Source organism: Mus musculus, chromosome 2 (assembly GCF_000001635.26).
Source record: "Mus musculus strain C57BL/6J chromosome 2, GRCm38.p6 C57BL/6J".
Classification (NCBI taxonomy): Eukaryota; Metazoa; Chordata; class Mammalia; order Rodentia; family Muridae; genus Mus; species Mus musculus.
Window position 1 is genome coordinate 166,213,862 of NC_000068.7, and position 13,469 is coordinate 166,227,330.

Sequence of the window (13,469 nt, forward strand, 5' to 3'; positions counted from 1 at the left end):
CCCTGGGGGAGGAAAGCATCCCTGGAGAGCTCTGCTGTGTCCTGTGTCACTCCCGTGTCACTCAGTCCTTGTCTTGATGCAGGTGGGCACCACTAGAGCTGTCATCAGTCAGAATGAGACAAGTCTTGGCCACAATGATAAAGGAGGATAGTTGCAGACATGAGCAGGTCATCTCCTCCCTGAGCCTCAGTTTCCCCAACATCTATGCCTACTCATTCATGTCTCTATCCTTATCACACTCATACACGCGCACATTGACTCATAGTTCATGTCGGTTGTCAACCTGACTAGATCAGGAGCCAACTAGGGCACAAATGTTCATATGAGGGACTGTCTAGATTGAGGTCCGCTCTTGAGAAATGTGAGTGGAGGATTTGCTTTTATTAACTGAAGTGGGAAGATACACCCTAAGGATGGGCAGAACCTTCCGACAGCAACCCCGATAAAGGGGGATCTGAGAGAAGACCTTCTCTTGTTGCTTCGTTGACTTTGCATCTTGCTGGCATGTTCAGCTGCTCTGCTGTGGTTGCAGCCGCCATTACCGTCACTGCGGCTGCATACCTTTGCTGATTTCACGACCTACTTTCTTTGGTTGTCCAATATGGACTGAAGCCCAGAGGCTTCCAGAAATCCTCCAGGCTTTCGACGCCATCCTGAGACTGCAGAGGCTTCTAGCTTCATAGACCTAGCAGGCACTCTGTTCCAGCCACTGTTGGACCACAGCAGATGGTACGTAAGCCAACTCAATAAATTCCATCCTAATCGGCTCTATTCCTCCAGGGCAGTGGTTCTTAAACTGTGGATTGTGACCCCTGGAGGGGCCGAATGGCCCTTTCACAGGGGTCGCATATCAGATATTCTGCATATCAGATACTTATATTGCTATTCACAACAGTACCAAAATTACAGTTATGAAGTAGCAACAAGAATAATGCTATGGTTGGGGGTCACCACAACACGAGGAACTGTATTAAAGGGTTGAAGTACTAGGAAGGTTGAGAGCCTCTGCTCTAGAGAATTCTGATTAATATACTTGGATTCACATGCTCACACGATCACACACACAGCCACAGGCACACACACTACACACATGTCTACTCTTCTATGTCTGTCAGCTCATGCATACATGCATACACAGTTCGAATTGCTTCCCACGTGAGCACATAATGTACACACATATACTCACATTCATACACTTTCCATACACATGCACACCCACAGACTCATGCACAGCTGTGTTCATTCATACACACACACATGCAAAACACACATACACACAGATATATGTTCTTATACATAAACACATCACACTAACAGAGTAGGCATAATTAAAATGCCAGGCGTGCCTGGGTCTCCCCACAAAGCCCCTAGGATGGACCTGCCCATCATAGGAGGGAGTCCTAGTTGACCCTGGTGACCCCTTCACCTCTCCATGGCAACCAGCCTGACACCTGTTTGTCAGGTTAAAAGCCAGGGGCTGACAGTCTCTCATGTTAATTCATGTAAACCGTCCGCTCAGCTGTTCATCATGAGTTGAGGCAGCAGGCTCATGACTGACAGACGCCTGGTACGTAGTGTGTGTTGGGGGTGAGCTTGGTACAACTAGGGTGAGGTTAGGGGTTAAATACCGTGAACACAGCCAATGGCTGTGGCTTATAGTGCTGGTATCATCAAAGGGCTGATCCCCAAGGTCATATAAGACCCAGTGAAGTCTGGTGTGTCCGGAAGAAAGTGGGTAAAATATATACTCGACTTGACGGACCCTCCCCCAACCAACCCCACCTTAGTTGGGAAGTGGGTGGCTGCGGGGTCTGAATGTGTCCCATACAGTGTTCTCTAGTGACTGGGGTGACTAGGGCCGTGGAAACCCAGGCCTGCTGGCAGGCTCTAAACTCTGCATTTTGTGTTCTCTGGTTGTGGGACACAGTGGGTCTGTGTCCTCAGAATGGTGCCTCTCCTTCAGGGGTCACTTCCAAAGAATGCCAAGTGGCAAGCACCAGAGCTCAGCATTTGATGCTCTGTGGGGACCGAAGCAACCCTCCTTTGTGAGCGATGACAGAGCCATTGGCTGCTGTCCTTCAGCCAGGAGGGGACTTGCTGTGCAATGGCCCCCGCGGCTTCCTAAGTAAGTACCCGTGAAATCAGCCTGTGCTTTCTAGCTGAGCGGACTTTGATACTGAGGAGGGGCCCTGCCCCGGTTTGCTTCCAGCTGGAGAGCAGAGTCCAGAGCAATGGCCAAGCAGCCACTTGTGCCAGCTGCTCAATGGGGCGGGAGATTTCTTGTGAGCCATGGATACAGTGATTGCCAGTTCCTGACCCTTCTCAGCTCCCAGACACTGGTGCTCATGTGTGGCGGGGGCTCTTTGGGGACTGTGGCTGCCATAGTTATATAAGCTCTGTTCCATTTTATTGAATATGCTAGCACTAGGAGGGGTCGTTAGCTTCCTCTTCCGGGTCACCCTGGAACCCAGGTGTCCAACAGCTCAGGAGGCGTGTGAGCCACGTTCCCTAAGGAATCAGGATGGGCTTGTAGGTTGTGCCTCCACTCTCCTTGACCTTGAAGGGGGCATCTGGGTTGTATGTGGGGCCTGGTACGTGGGACCCCAGGGGCTACCATGGCAGAGAAGACTAAATCTTGATTTGTGACTCTCCCTCTGACCATTCGAGCAGGGCTACTCCTCGCTCACAATTCTTGCCTCTTGAGACCTCAAGGGGAGGGACTGCCACTGAAGATCGAGCGTCTGTCACTCATTCTGTCCCCTCAGTCTCTGCCAGACAAACACTGGCAATCAGCCCCTTCTGCAGACTCTCTGGAACAAGTCACTCTCCCAGCTCTTGCTGTGCCCTGTGGGTCTTGCTCTGGCTCGCGGCGCTTGTGTGGCACTGACAGCCCAGTTCCGCAAGGAATCGATCTTGCCCTGGGCACAGGCCCTGAGCTGAGAGAATTGGGCCGGGAGGGCTGAGGAGGTCCGCTCTCCTGCTTCTTGCTCCCATGTGCCTCCAGCTCTTCTCTGAGTCTTCCATCTCTTCTCAGAAGTCCTCGGGGACAGCTCAGTCCCTTTTAAAGCTGCTTCATCCTGATCACCAAGGCCAGCTCAGCCCCATATAGCTCTTCTCTGCAGGTTTCAACCCTATCCCCCTTCCTGATGGGAGTACATGGCTTGTCACGGGGGGTAATACATATGAAAGCCACACAATGCACCTGAGATCCACCCTCCCTCCGTGTCCTTCTGTCCCCTGTAACAAACATAACCCCAGCTGTCCTCAGCAGCCTTTGTGTACATGGGGCCAGAAAACTCACCCAGAAACCCCGGGAGGGGGTGACGTGTGCTGCGCTGAGGACCAGGCCTGGTTATGTATACAGCAGGTACTTCCATGCTTCCTCGAGGCCAGGGTCAGCGGTGCAGGCTGGCAGTGTGTGGCTGACCCTGAAAGAACCGATTCTGCGGGACAATTGTGTTTCATGCATCAGTTCAGACATCCTGTGCAGATGGCTGGGGGTTCTCTGCGTCTTCTGCCGTCTTCACCTGCACAGCAGTAGCCGAGCCCACACGTATTGTGTACCAGGCACCGAGTGAAGCGTCTCCATCCTCCTCATCCTCCCAGCAGCTCTGAGACGGGCACTATGGTGGTCCCTGATCTGTAGACTCGGAGCTGGACACAGAGAGCAAAGCATTCCAAAGTCACTCCGATAGAGTGCGGTATAGCTGGGGCCTCGGTGGTTTGCTTCCTCCAGCATCAGATTCTGGGAGCATCAGTTCCTTGGGGACCGTTCTCTCAATGGTCTGATAGTCAACGGGAGGGACACAGTATCTCTCTTTAGAATCTCCAGGTTCCTGCCAGGACAGTCACTCTGGCCCTACTCTTGTTCATCTCTCTGTCAGGAGCCCCCTCCAGCCACCCCTCCTGGGCTCTGTACCTCTTTCTCCTTCAGGAGTCCTGTTTTCTGTTTCCCATGTTCCATCTGAGCATGCCTGACCCTTGCTGCAGCACCTACGGTTGCTGCTTGGAGCATCCCATCCTGGGAACTTCTGTTTCCAAAGGATGCTGAGTACAGGGCATCAATCCAGCCCCCACACCATCGATCACAGCCACAGGGACCTTCTTGGCTCCAGAGTGTCTCAAAGCATTGGTTGTGGGGTCCAGCCTAGGATATGCCGGGTCCAGGCATTTAGTTTTGAGGGTCTCTATCAACACTAACAATTTGCTCAGAGGATACGTATCAAAATTCCCAATCAAACGACAGGCTGGGACTTAGCTCTCAGTCAGTCAGAGAATCTGCGTTACTGTCTATGATGGTTGGTTTTAACTGTCAACTTGGCACAATCTAGAGTCACCTGGAAAAGAGTCTCAATGGGGGACTGTCTAGATCATAGTGGCCTGCCTGTGGGTGGCATGATTAGTTTTGATTAGTAGGAAGGCTCACCTGCTATGGGCGGCACCATTTGTTGAGGGGAAAGGTGCTGGATTTCATCGGATCACTGGCATGTATGAATGCATTTATTCATGTCTCCCTGCTCTTGACTGGATGCAGTATGACCAACTACATCAAGTCACACAGCTTGATAGCTCCTGCAGCCCACGACTTCCTCAGAAAGGTGGAATTTGTGGCCCAAAATTCTGAGCCCAATAAACCATTTCTTCCTTATGCTGATTTTTCAGGGTAATTTAAAAATGTACAGCAATAGAAAATGAAATTAAGACAGCATCCAGTCAGGCAATGTGATTTTTATTTTTTTTAATTTTATTTTATTTTATGCGTATGGGTGTTTTTGTCAGCACATATGTCTGTGAACCACATGGATGTCTGATCCCTTCAGAAGCCAGAAGAAGGCGTCAAATCCCCTGGGATTGGAGCTACAGAGTGTTATGAACCACCATGTGAGTGCTGGGAGCCAAACCTGGGTCCTTTGGAAGAGCAGTCAGTGCTTTTAACCACAGAGTCACCCGTCCATCCCTAACATGACATTTCTTTGTGATGGCTGAGTACAAGTTTTTCCCTGGCAGGGTCACAGAGTACACAGAAAACTCAGACCAAGTCAGATGCAAAAGAACGCGCCCCTGCGCAGAGACTGTCAAGGCAGTCATCTGCATATGTACGTACGGACTGGTTCCTTCACTTAACATACGGATGGGCACCTCCCCTGCCACCACAGCTGCTGCACTCCAGCTGTTCAGACATGGCAGCGAGCACTATCCATCTGTTGACAATAGTGCCCTGCCTCAGAGGATGACAGGGTCCAGGTAAACCAATTAGAAGGCAGTTTTAGGGGAAGCTGATGAGGAACCAGGGGGAGCTGATGCAGGAACAGAAGCAGACGGGAGAGAGGGAGGGCGTCCTGGGGCAGGGCAACAGTTTCATTGTAGGATACAGAGGGGAGGGTCTCTCTGAGGAGGTGACTCCTTAAGGGTAAGGAGCAGCTATCAGGGAGATCTGAAGGGATTATGCTAAGTGTAAGAATAGCATGTTTATAGTCTCAGAGGAAGGGCCAAGGCAGAGGATGGAGGAACAAGTCGGGATGCTGAAGGAGGGTGTGGTGGGAGATTCGGTCTGGATACACTTGAGCGGCTATCAAGGGAGACAGGAAGAGGAGGGAAGAGGATCGGCACGGTGTTGTTTAGAGTCTCAGCATCTGGGAGGTGTTACCTCTGGCCGAACATTCAGCTTCCACCCCATCTCTACAGGCACACGGGCTTCTCTTATCCAGGCCTCCGAGGTTATACATTTGCTTAGTTGATCAGGTGATCAACTGAGTCCGGTGGTCATCCTAACTGGAGAGTGCAGGGTCTCTTTTAAGGCACCATGGGAAAACTTTACATACAGGTAAACATATCGTGATCTCTCCATGGAAACAGACTGCAGAAGAAAGCGTTCACACAGCTTCTGAGTGGTGGAGAGGGTCATTCCTCATTGATTTGGTTAGGAGGATCCGCTACACTTTCCAGTAATACACTCCCTCGCTCACTCATGTTCATCTCTTCTCATGGAACACGGGGGAGGTATTTCTATGCTGTTTATATTTATGGTTCTTTTGTCTAACCTAACAGAGAACTATTAAAAAACAACCACAGGCTCACAGTTGTGCCCACAAACGCACCTATTTCTTTTTCTGTGCTTTGTTTAATGCTCTGAGCCAGCTCTCCCTGTCCCTTCAGGATGGTGACTGTATTTGGCCACCCAGAGCCCTGGCTCCTCTTTTCACTGCCTTGATTTTTCCTTAAGCAGACACTCCCTCCCCAGCTACAGTCATGGAGGGAATTGGCCCCATTAGTACTGAGCCCTCTGAGCCAGTGTTTTCTTCCTGCCTGCAACTCTGTTTCTGCATGTCAAAATTTTACAGGTGGGAGCAAAGCTTCATGCTCAAGACTCAGATGAGCTGTAGAGATGTTGTTTGTTTGTTTTGAGAGATGTTGTTGTTGTTGTTTGTTTGTTTTGAGAGAGGTCTTACTGTGTAGACCAGACTGACCTGGAACACACAGAGATCTGCCTGACTCTGTCTCTCAAGTGCAGGGATTAAATGTGGCTGCCACTCTGTGAGCTGTGTGGTAGGGGAAGAGGTGGGAGGGAAAAAGCCCGCATCCTGTCAGAGTTTCTCCTGTGCTCTGGGCAGGCAAATGCAGGGTTGCACTTTCCACTCGGCCCCGGGGGGGCATATAAACCACTGACCCTACACAGCAGGGGGTGGGGTGGGGTGGGGTGGACAAGGGGCAGCCCCTGATACCAGGGACCCTGGGGGCGACACCCTTGGCCCTGGGGATACAGGAGAGAGGGCAGAGAGAGAGAGAGAGGTTACCACGCAGGCGAGAGACCTTTAGTCTGGTCCATGGCTGGAGCACAGGAAAGCCTTCTGACAGAAGATTAGAAATGGCTCATTAGAGGAAAGCCTATCCCATCGTCCAAGCACAGCGGGCCTTGATGAGCAGAGACAGTCTATGGTTTTAGAGCTTTATTATGGAAAGAGAGAAGGTGAAAGAGAGAGAGACCGTCCATGGCCAAGAGGAGAGAGTGGGGAAAGGAGAGAGAGAAGAAAGGCTAGAGAGTAAGAAAGGTGAGAGAGAGAGAGAGAGAGAGAGGGAGGGAGGGAGGGAGAGAGAGGTAAGTAAAAGCTTAACAGAGCCAGGGAGAGAGAGTAAGAGTGAGAGGAGAGAGTGAGGTGGGCCAAACAGCCCCTCTTATGGTGGGCTGTTATCTTACTGTTGCTAGGTAACTGGGAGGAGTGTATCCTGAAGGTCAGAAGCTTGGGACATTGTCTACTTGACTACTAGCCACGCTTCTCCTGTGGGGGCTGTGGGGGCGGTAACTTCGACAGGAGCCAGGGGTCCAGGAGACATGAGGGAATGCCTACCATCCCATGTAGGTGAATTATCACCACGGGGTACTGGGGTTCCACACCTCAGCTTGACTGGAGACCAGACTGTCTGTGCATAGCCTACTGCCCCACACCACTCTGCTAGGTTTAAGCAGTGCTGGGGTAGAACTCAGGTCTTCATGTATTCTACTAACTGAGCTGTATCCCCAGCCCAATAAATATTATTTTAATGCAATGGATTAAAAATCCAAACCAGTGTAATAAAGTCTACAAAACCCAAAACATCAACATTTTAAAACCGTATCTATTGTTTTTGCCAGGAATCAAAATTTGAGCTGTTTCTATTTTTTTTTTTTTTTTTTTTTTAGTGACAAGCCAGTTTTATTTGAATTTAAAAAATTGGCTTTGTATCTTGCAACTTTATTGAATTTTTTAATTAAAAAAATTGGAGAATTTCACATATTCACATAAAAGTACCAATTTTATTTTAAAGTTACTATGAAGAGAGTCATATCATAATTTTAAAAATACTAAGAAACAAAACAAACACACCATAACAATGCCAAAGCAACCATCTTCTGAGCCAGTTTATAGCAGAAATACCCTTGTAATTCTTGCCCACCGCAACTGAACCACAGAGTCAGAGGTAGATACTATGTCTGAGTCCTGGTTGGCTGACAATAGGAATGGAAAAAGTTTCAATTCCTTGAGCAAACAAACCCTTTTTTTGGGGAGGGGGGCAGAATTAGGTGTAGCCATCAGAATTCTGACATCCTCTTTGTGTCAATTCCATGGATTCCATCATCTCTCATCCACCTCCAGGACCCTGCCCATGCCCCCACCATGTTCCAGAAGAACAGGATAGAATCCAAAGAGGAAACTCCCTTTAGGATCTACAGGGAGATGAGAAATCATGTCTTGGCAGGTGCCTGGAGGCAGGGAATCCCAGATGCGGAACATGTGGTGGATGATTCTTTTGGCTTTAAAACAAAACAAAACAAAACAAAACAAAACAAAACAAAACAAAACAAGACCGGAGACATCAAGATAAGTCAGTAGGCAGAGATGCTTACCACCAAGCCTGGTGACCCAAGTTTGATCGCTGGCACCCCCATGGTGCAAGGAGAACGCCTGCTCCGGCCCCTCAACGAAACACACACACCCTGTAGCTGTCAGCCTATGTACACTCACAAACACAAAAATAGGTAACAATGTGAAAAAAGAAATAGCAAGCTAGCTGGAGAAGGCTTCACCACATACCTAAAGAACAATGAGATCTCTGCCCAGTGTGTGAAGTCAAATTGGCAACAAAGTGACTAAGTGAAAGCCTTAGAGGACTAGAGCATTAAAAAAATTTAAAAGATAAAACAAACAAACATGCTTGGAGAGGGTTGCTAAGGTTAAGGAAATCATTGTCAAGATGAGAATTACAGGCCCTTAGCTGTGGCAATTCTGCCCCTGGAGTGTGGGGTTATGGGGAAGGCAGTTTACAGACCCAAGTAGGAGGGAGTGGCTTGGGGTTGCAGGGGTTTGTGATGGAGGTCTGTCTGCCCACTCCCAGGCTGCCACTGGGGCTCACACAAAGCACTGGTGTCAGGAGCAGGAGCCTCAGCCTGTGATTCCCGTCTCGTGAGTCTAGCACCTGTGCACCCAGAAGGGGATGCAGAGACAGACTGCAGTTCCTACCAGAGCCATGTTTCCCATTAAAACATCTACCTGCAAGAAGGGCATGGTGGCTCTGTCTTGTTATCTAAACACTCAAAAAGCGGAGGCAGGAGGCTTGCTGTGAGCCTGATGCCAGCTAGGACTATGTGTTGGGATCCTGTTTTAAAAAACAAACAATCCCTCAGCGTCCATTTGGATCACAATCAGTGAAATGTTCGAATTGTGTTGAAGACTGGAATGCGTTCAGAGTGTTAACCTGGGAGCAGCAGGGATTCCCTCCCTGTGTCTGGGTTTCAAGTCCAAAATAATTGATCATGGTGTCTACCATCTGATTCTGGAGAGCTGGTTTGGAGAAGCTCAACAGGAGACAAAGAATGCTTGGTAAAGAAAACAGGGAATGCTGTCTGTCTGTCTGTCTGTCTGTCTGTCGGATCCACATAGTCACAGCCAGGACCAAACTCAAATGTAGTTGTTACTTCATATATGTCTAGCTCGGTGGACAAAACAGAACTGGGTCTCTCAGTAGCTCAGTGGACTGGCTGAGGACACAGTGACTCCAGTAGCCAGAGAAGAGTATGGCTAACCCAATGTGGATTGTTGCGTTGATTCACCTGGCCAGTGTAATATTTTTCAGAACTCTCTCAATATCCCCATTACACATCCACCTCCCTGCCAAATGGAGTATCTTCCCTTTGAAGATTTTCTCAGTGTCTGTGAGGTGACTGGAGCCTGCTCAGTGGGGTTTGAACTTTGAATGCTCTTGCCAAGGAATGTGAACTTATATAGAATCCGCTCACACGCTGAGGCTCATTGGAAATACACTGTACATCCTGACGGTTCTGTTATGAAGATCACAAATCACAATGCACTGGGTGTGTAGGTGGGTACCTGCGAGCTCAGTGCTCACTAGGTGAAGGCAGGAGCATGGAGAGTTGAGACCAACCTCACTGCTTAATAAGATCTTGACTTAAAGGAAAAGGAGGGAAGGGGAGAGGAAGGGAGGGAGGGAGAGAAGAGGAGAAAAGGGGAAGGGAGAGGAGAGGAGAAGAGGGAAGGGGAGAAAGAGGAGGGGAGGGAAGGGAAAGGAAGAAAGGGAGGGAGGAAAGAGGAGAAACGGGGAACGAAGGGGAGAGGAGAGGAAGGAGGGGAAGGGTAGAAAGAGGAGGGGAGGGGAAAAGGAAGGAGAGGGAAGGGGAGGAGAGGGAAAGGAAGAAAATGGGGGGGGTGAGGAGGGAAGGGGAGGGAAGGGAGGGGAGGCCAAGGCAGAAGCAAATGAGAGACAGGTGGGAGGTGAAAGAGGAATCTGCCTGTTGTCCTATTCTGACCTCCACATGTGTGTCCACAGGTGCACACACACTCGTGTGCCGTGCCACATGTATGCATAATATATATCTCCCCACCCACCGACTTTGTTTCTGAAGAATGTTGAGGAGAAAGCCTCTAAAGTCAGCCATTCTGCCAATTTATTCTGAATTTCCTTCGCTCTTTTAGAAGGAGAAAATGAGGGCTTTGGAAATAGCTCAGCTGGAAAAGTGCTAGCCACAGGGGCATGAGGTCCTGTGTTTGGATCTCTCTGTAAAAATCTGGTGAGGGTGCAGACCAAGACAGGCAGCTCTTCAAAACTCACGGACTGCCAGCCTAGCTGCATGGTGTGCTTCAGGTTCAGGGAGAGACTCTGCCTCAAACACCGAGGTGAGAGCAGTCGTAAAGACACTTGATGCTGACCTCCTGACTCTGTATATGAAATCTCATGTATGCACACATACACACCACCAATGCACACATACGTGTGTACACATGAATACACCTCCTTGGCACTGCCTGCTCCCAGAAGTGCCTGGCACATTTGCAAAGCTGTCTGCTCAGAAGCTTACCTTGTGTGGAGGGGAGGATGGACGCCCTAGGGGGTCAGGGGTGGACTCTGACCCCGGCGGATCATTAAGATGATGTCACTAGGATTTGGGAGCAGGAAGTATGACCTGGTCAGAGGAAGAAAGGTGCTCAAAACGGACTTTTGAAGGACATTTCTAGTGTCCCAGTGTCCTATTCCCTGTCCCTCTGCCACATGCTCTAGCCTCCATGGTGTTCTGCCTCACTTTGGGCTCACTGAATCAAGCCAGTCAATCTGAAATTCTGAGCCAGAATAACCCTATAACCCCTTTTTAATGTAACTTGACTTGCTCAGGTGATTTGTTACAGCAACGGAAAGCTATTAACCATTTCCTTACCTGTTGCTCCCAGGTGTGCTCTCTCTCTCCCTCCCCCTTTCTCCCTTTCTCCTTCTCTCCCTCCCCTCTCCTCTCTTTTGCTTTCTTTTTTTGAGACAAGGTTTCTCTGTGTACCTTTGGCTGCCCTGGAACTCACTCTGTAGACCAGGCTGTCTTCGAACTTGATCTCACAGAGATCCACCTGCTCTGCCTCCTGAGTGCTGGAATTAAAGGTGTGCACCAGCACACACACACACATCACATGGCACATTTCAACCACGTGTGAAGTAGAGATGCCAGTGAGAGGCACCCCCAAGACACATCCATTCCCAGCTTCAACATCACCGGGAATCTTGTTTCGTCTTTGTCCATTTGTGTCTTTTCTACTGGATTATCTTGAGGCCAATCCTAGACGTGACATCATTTTATAATACTTCATTACGTGTCTCTAAGAGGTTCCAAGTACAGACAGGATATCAGGATCTTGTCTGGAAATGCTTAGCAACAATCCCCGAGGCATTATCAAACATCTGCTCAGAGCTGGAACTTTTCTGCTGATCTCAAATACACCCCCCACCTCGGGAGTTATGGCTATGATTATTATTTTAAGTAAGACTTCGGGTGAGATCTGGGGCTGGAGGATGCTTCCGACTGAGGTTTGATTGGCAGAAGTTCAGTTTGGACACCTCCTCTTTTAACTACGCTTCTCCTGCTTTAGAGTCCTGCGTCACTGTCAACCTGCCTATCCCGGTCCCAACTGTGCAAACACACCATAGGGGCAGGAATCGCTCCTCAGGTCTGTCTGCATTCTGTCCCCACTATAGGAACAGGGTCTGCCGTAGAGTTTCGAGTAAAGGTGTTTAAAAATATATCTGGTTCTTATCAGGTTCTTGCCGAACTGGTAAATCTTTACATAGGCCTATGCCAGTAGATCGTTTATCAGCCTGTTTTTCATTACTGTAACGAAATACCTGAGGCTGGATCGCTGTAAAGGAAAGAAATGTTTTATTTGATTCACACTTTGGAGGATGAAAACTCAAACAGCACAGCGCTGGCTCTGGTGAGGGCTGCTGGGTAGTGTGGCTAGTGACAGATGGCATCATGGGTGGGGGTGGGGGGACGGGGGATACATTTGAGAGGGAGAGACAGGAAGCCTGAGAGAGGAAGTGAGCTGGTGACAACCTCCCACTAGCTCCACCTCTTAAAGGGGCTAATCACCACATCACATGAGCTCGGTTACATAAACACAGATCTTGTGTCAGACTTGTGACAAATCATGGGTGGCATGTCCCATCAAGCATTTGTTACAATAGGAAAGTGAGGGCTCCACTCTAGCCACCTCAAAACAGTAGAGTTTCACTACTGGAGGCAGGTCGAAGGTCCTGGAGGAGGTTTTCAAGGATTCCCGCTGTGTGGATCAATTCTTGGTAGATCAGCAGGGTCCTTGCTGGGGATAGGCCAAGCAGGTGTGAGGTGGGGATTCTTGCAGGGATGCAGGTCTGGTGAGGCCAGGGTCAAAGTTCAAAGTTCAGGCCTGGTTGCAAAGAAGCCTAGAGGACCTGGCTAAAACTTGGTGAATGAGAGTAGTTGTCCAAGGATGAACTAAATGTTCTTTTGCCCCAGATTAATAGATTTTTCCTCCCCTGTGTGTGTGTGTGTGTGTGAGTGTGTAGGATGTCTTCTGGTGTTTTGCTCTATGTCTTGGTCTTGGTCTATGGTCTTGCTAGCCAGCCAGACCCTGAGATCCTCCTGTCTCCCATGCCCACGGTACTGGGGTGTGAGGCACACTTACAGCCATGTCTGACCTTTTACATGGGAGCTGGGAATTCCAACTCAGGTCCTCCTTGGCCACTCCAGTGCACTTCATTAACATTCTTTGTAGGCCTTTCTCCCTGCCCCCCTCTACTGGGGATTGAACCTGCGACCCTATGCATGCTGGTGGAGCACTCCCCACCCCCAGTTGGTGGGGCACTCCCCACCCCCAGCAGACCTTTCAGCCTTTTCAATGGTATTTCTGTTCATGGTTTGTTTTCTTTCGTTTTGGGTCAGGGCTCTCTGTGAGCAACAGGAACAGATTTGGCCACAGAGGGGCCAGTTTCAACTGCTTGTGATGTTTTGGTCACCCCACTTAATGAGCAGCTTCCAGGAAGAAAGCACACATTGCCTGGGTGAGGGGCCAGTCACCCTGATTGGCAGGCCTTCCTGAGTGTGTGGGGGAAGGCCTTGTTCTCCTGAAAAGAACTGGGCTCTTGTTATCGGGGAGAGAAACACAGAAGCTGTAGGCCAT

General features: G+C 49.5%; 1 annotated feature.

The window, feature by feature from the left end:
• Positions 1,328-3,530: an enhancer, noted in NCBI's record as "VISTA enhancer mm1515". NCBI's record gives its function as "enhancer in: neural tube[5/5] | hindbrain (rhombencephalon)[4/5]" and the evidence as "EXISTENCE:transgenic organism evidence [ECO:0001131][PMID:17130149]".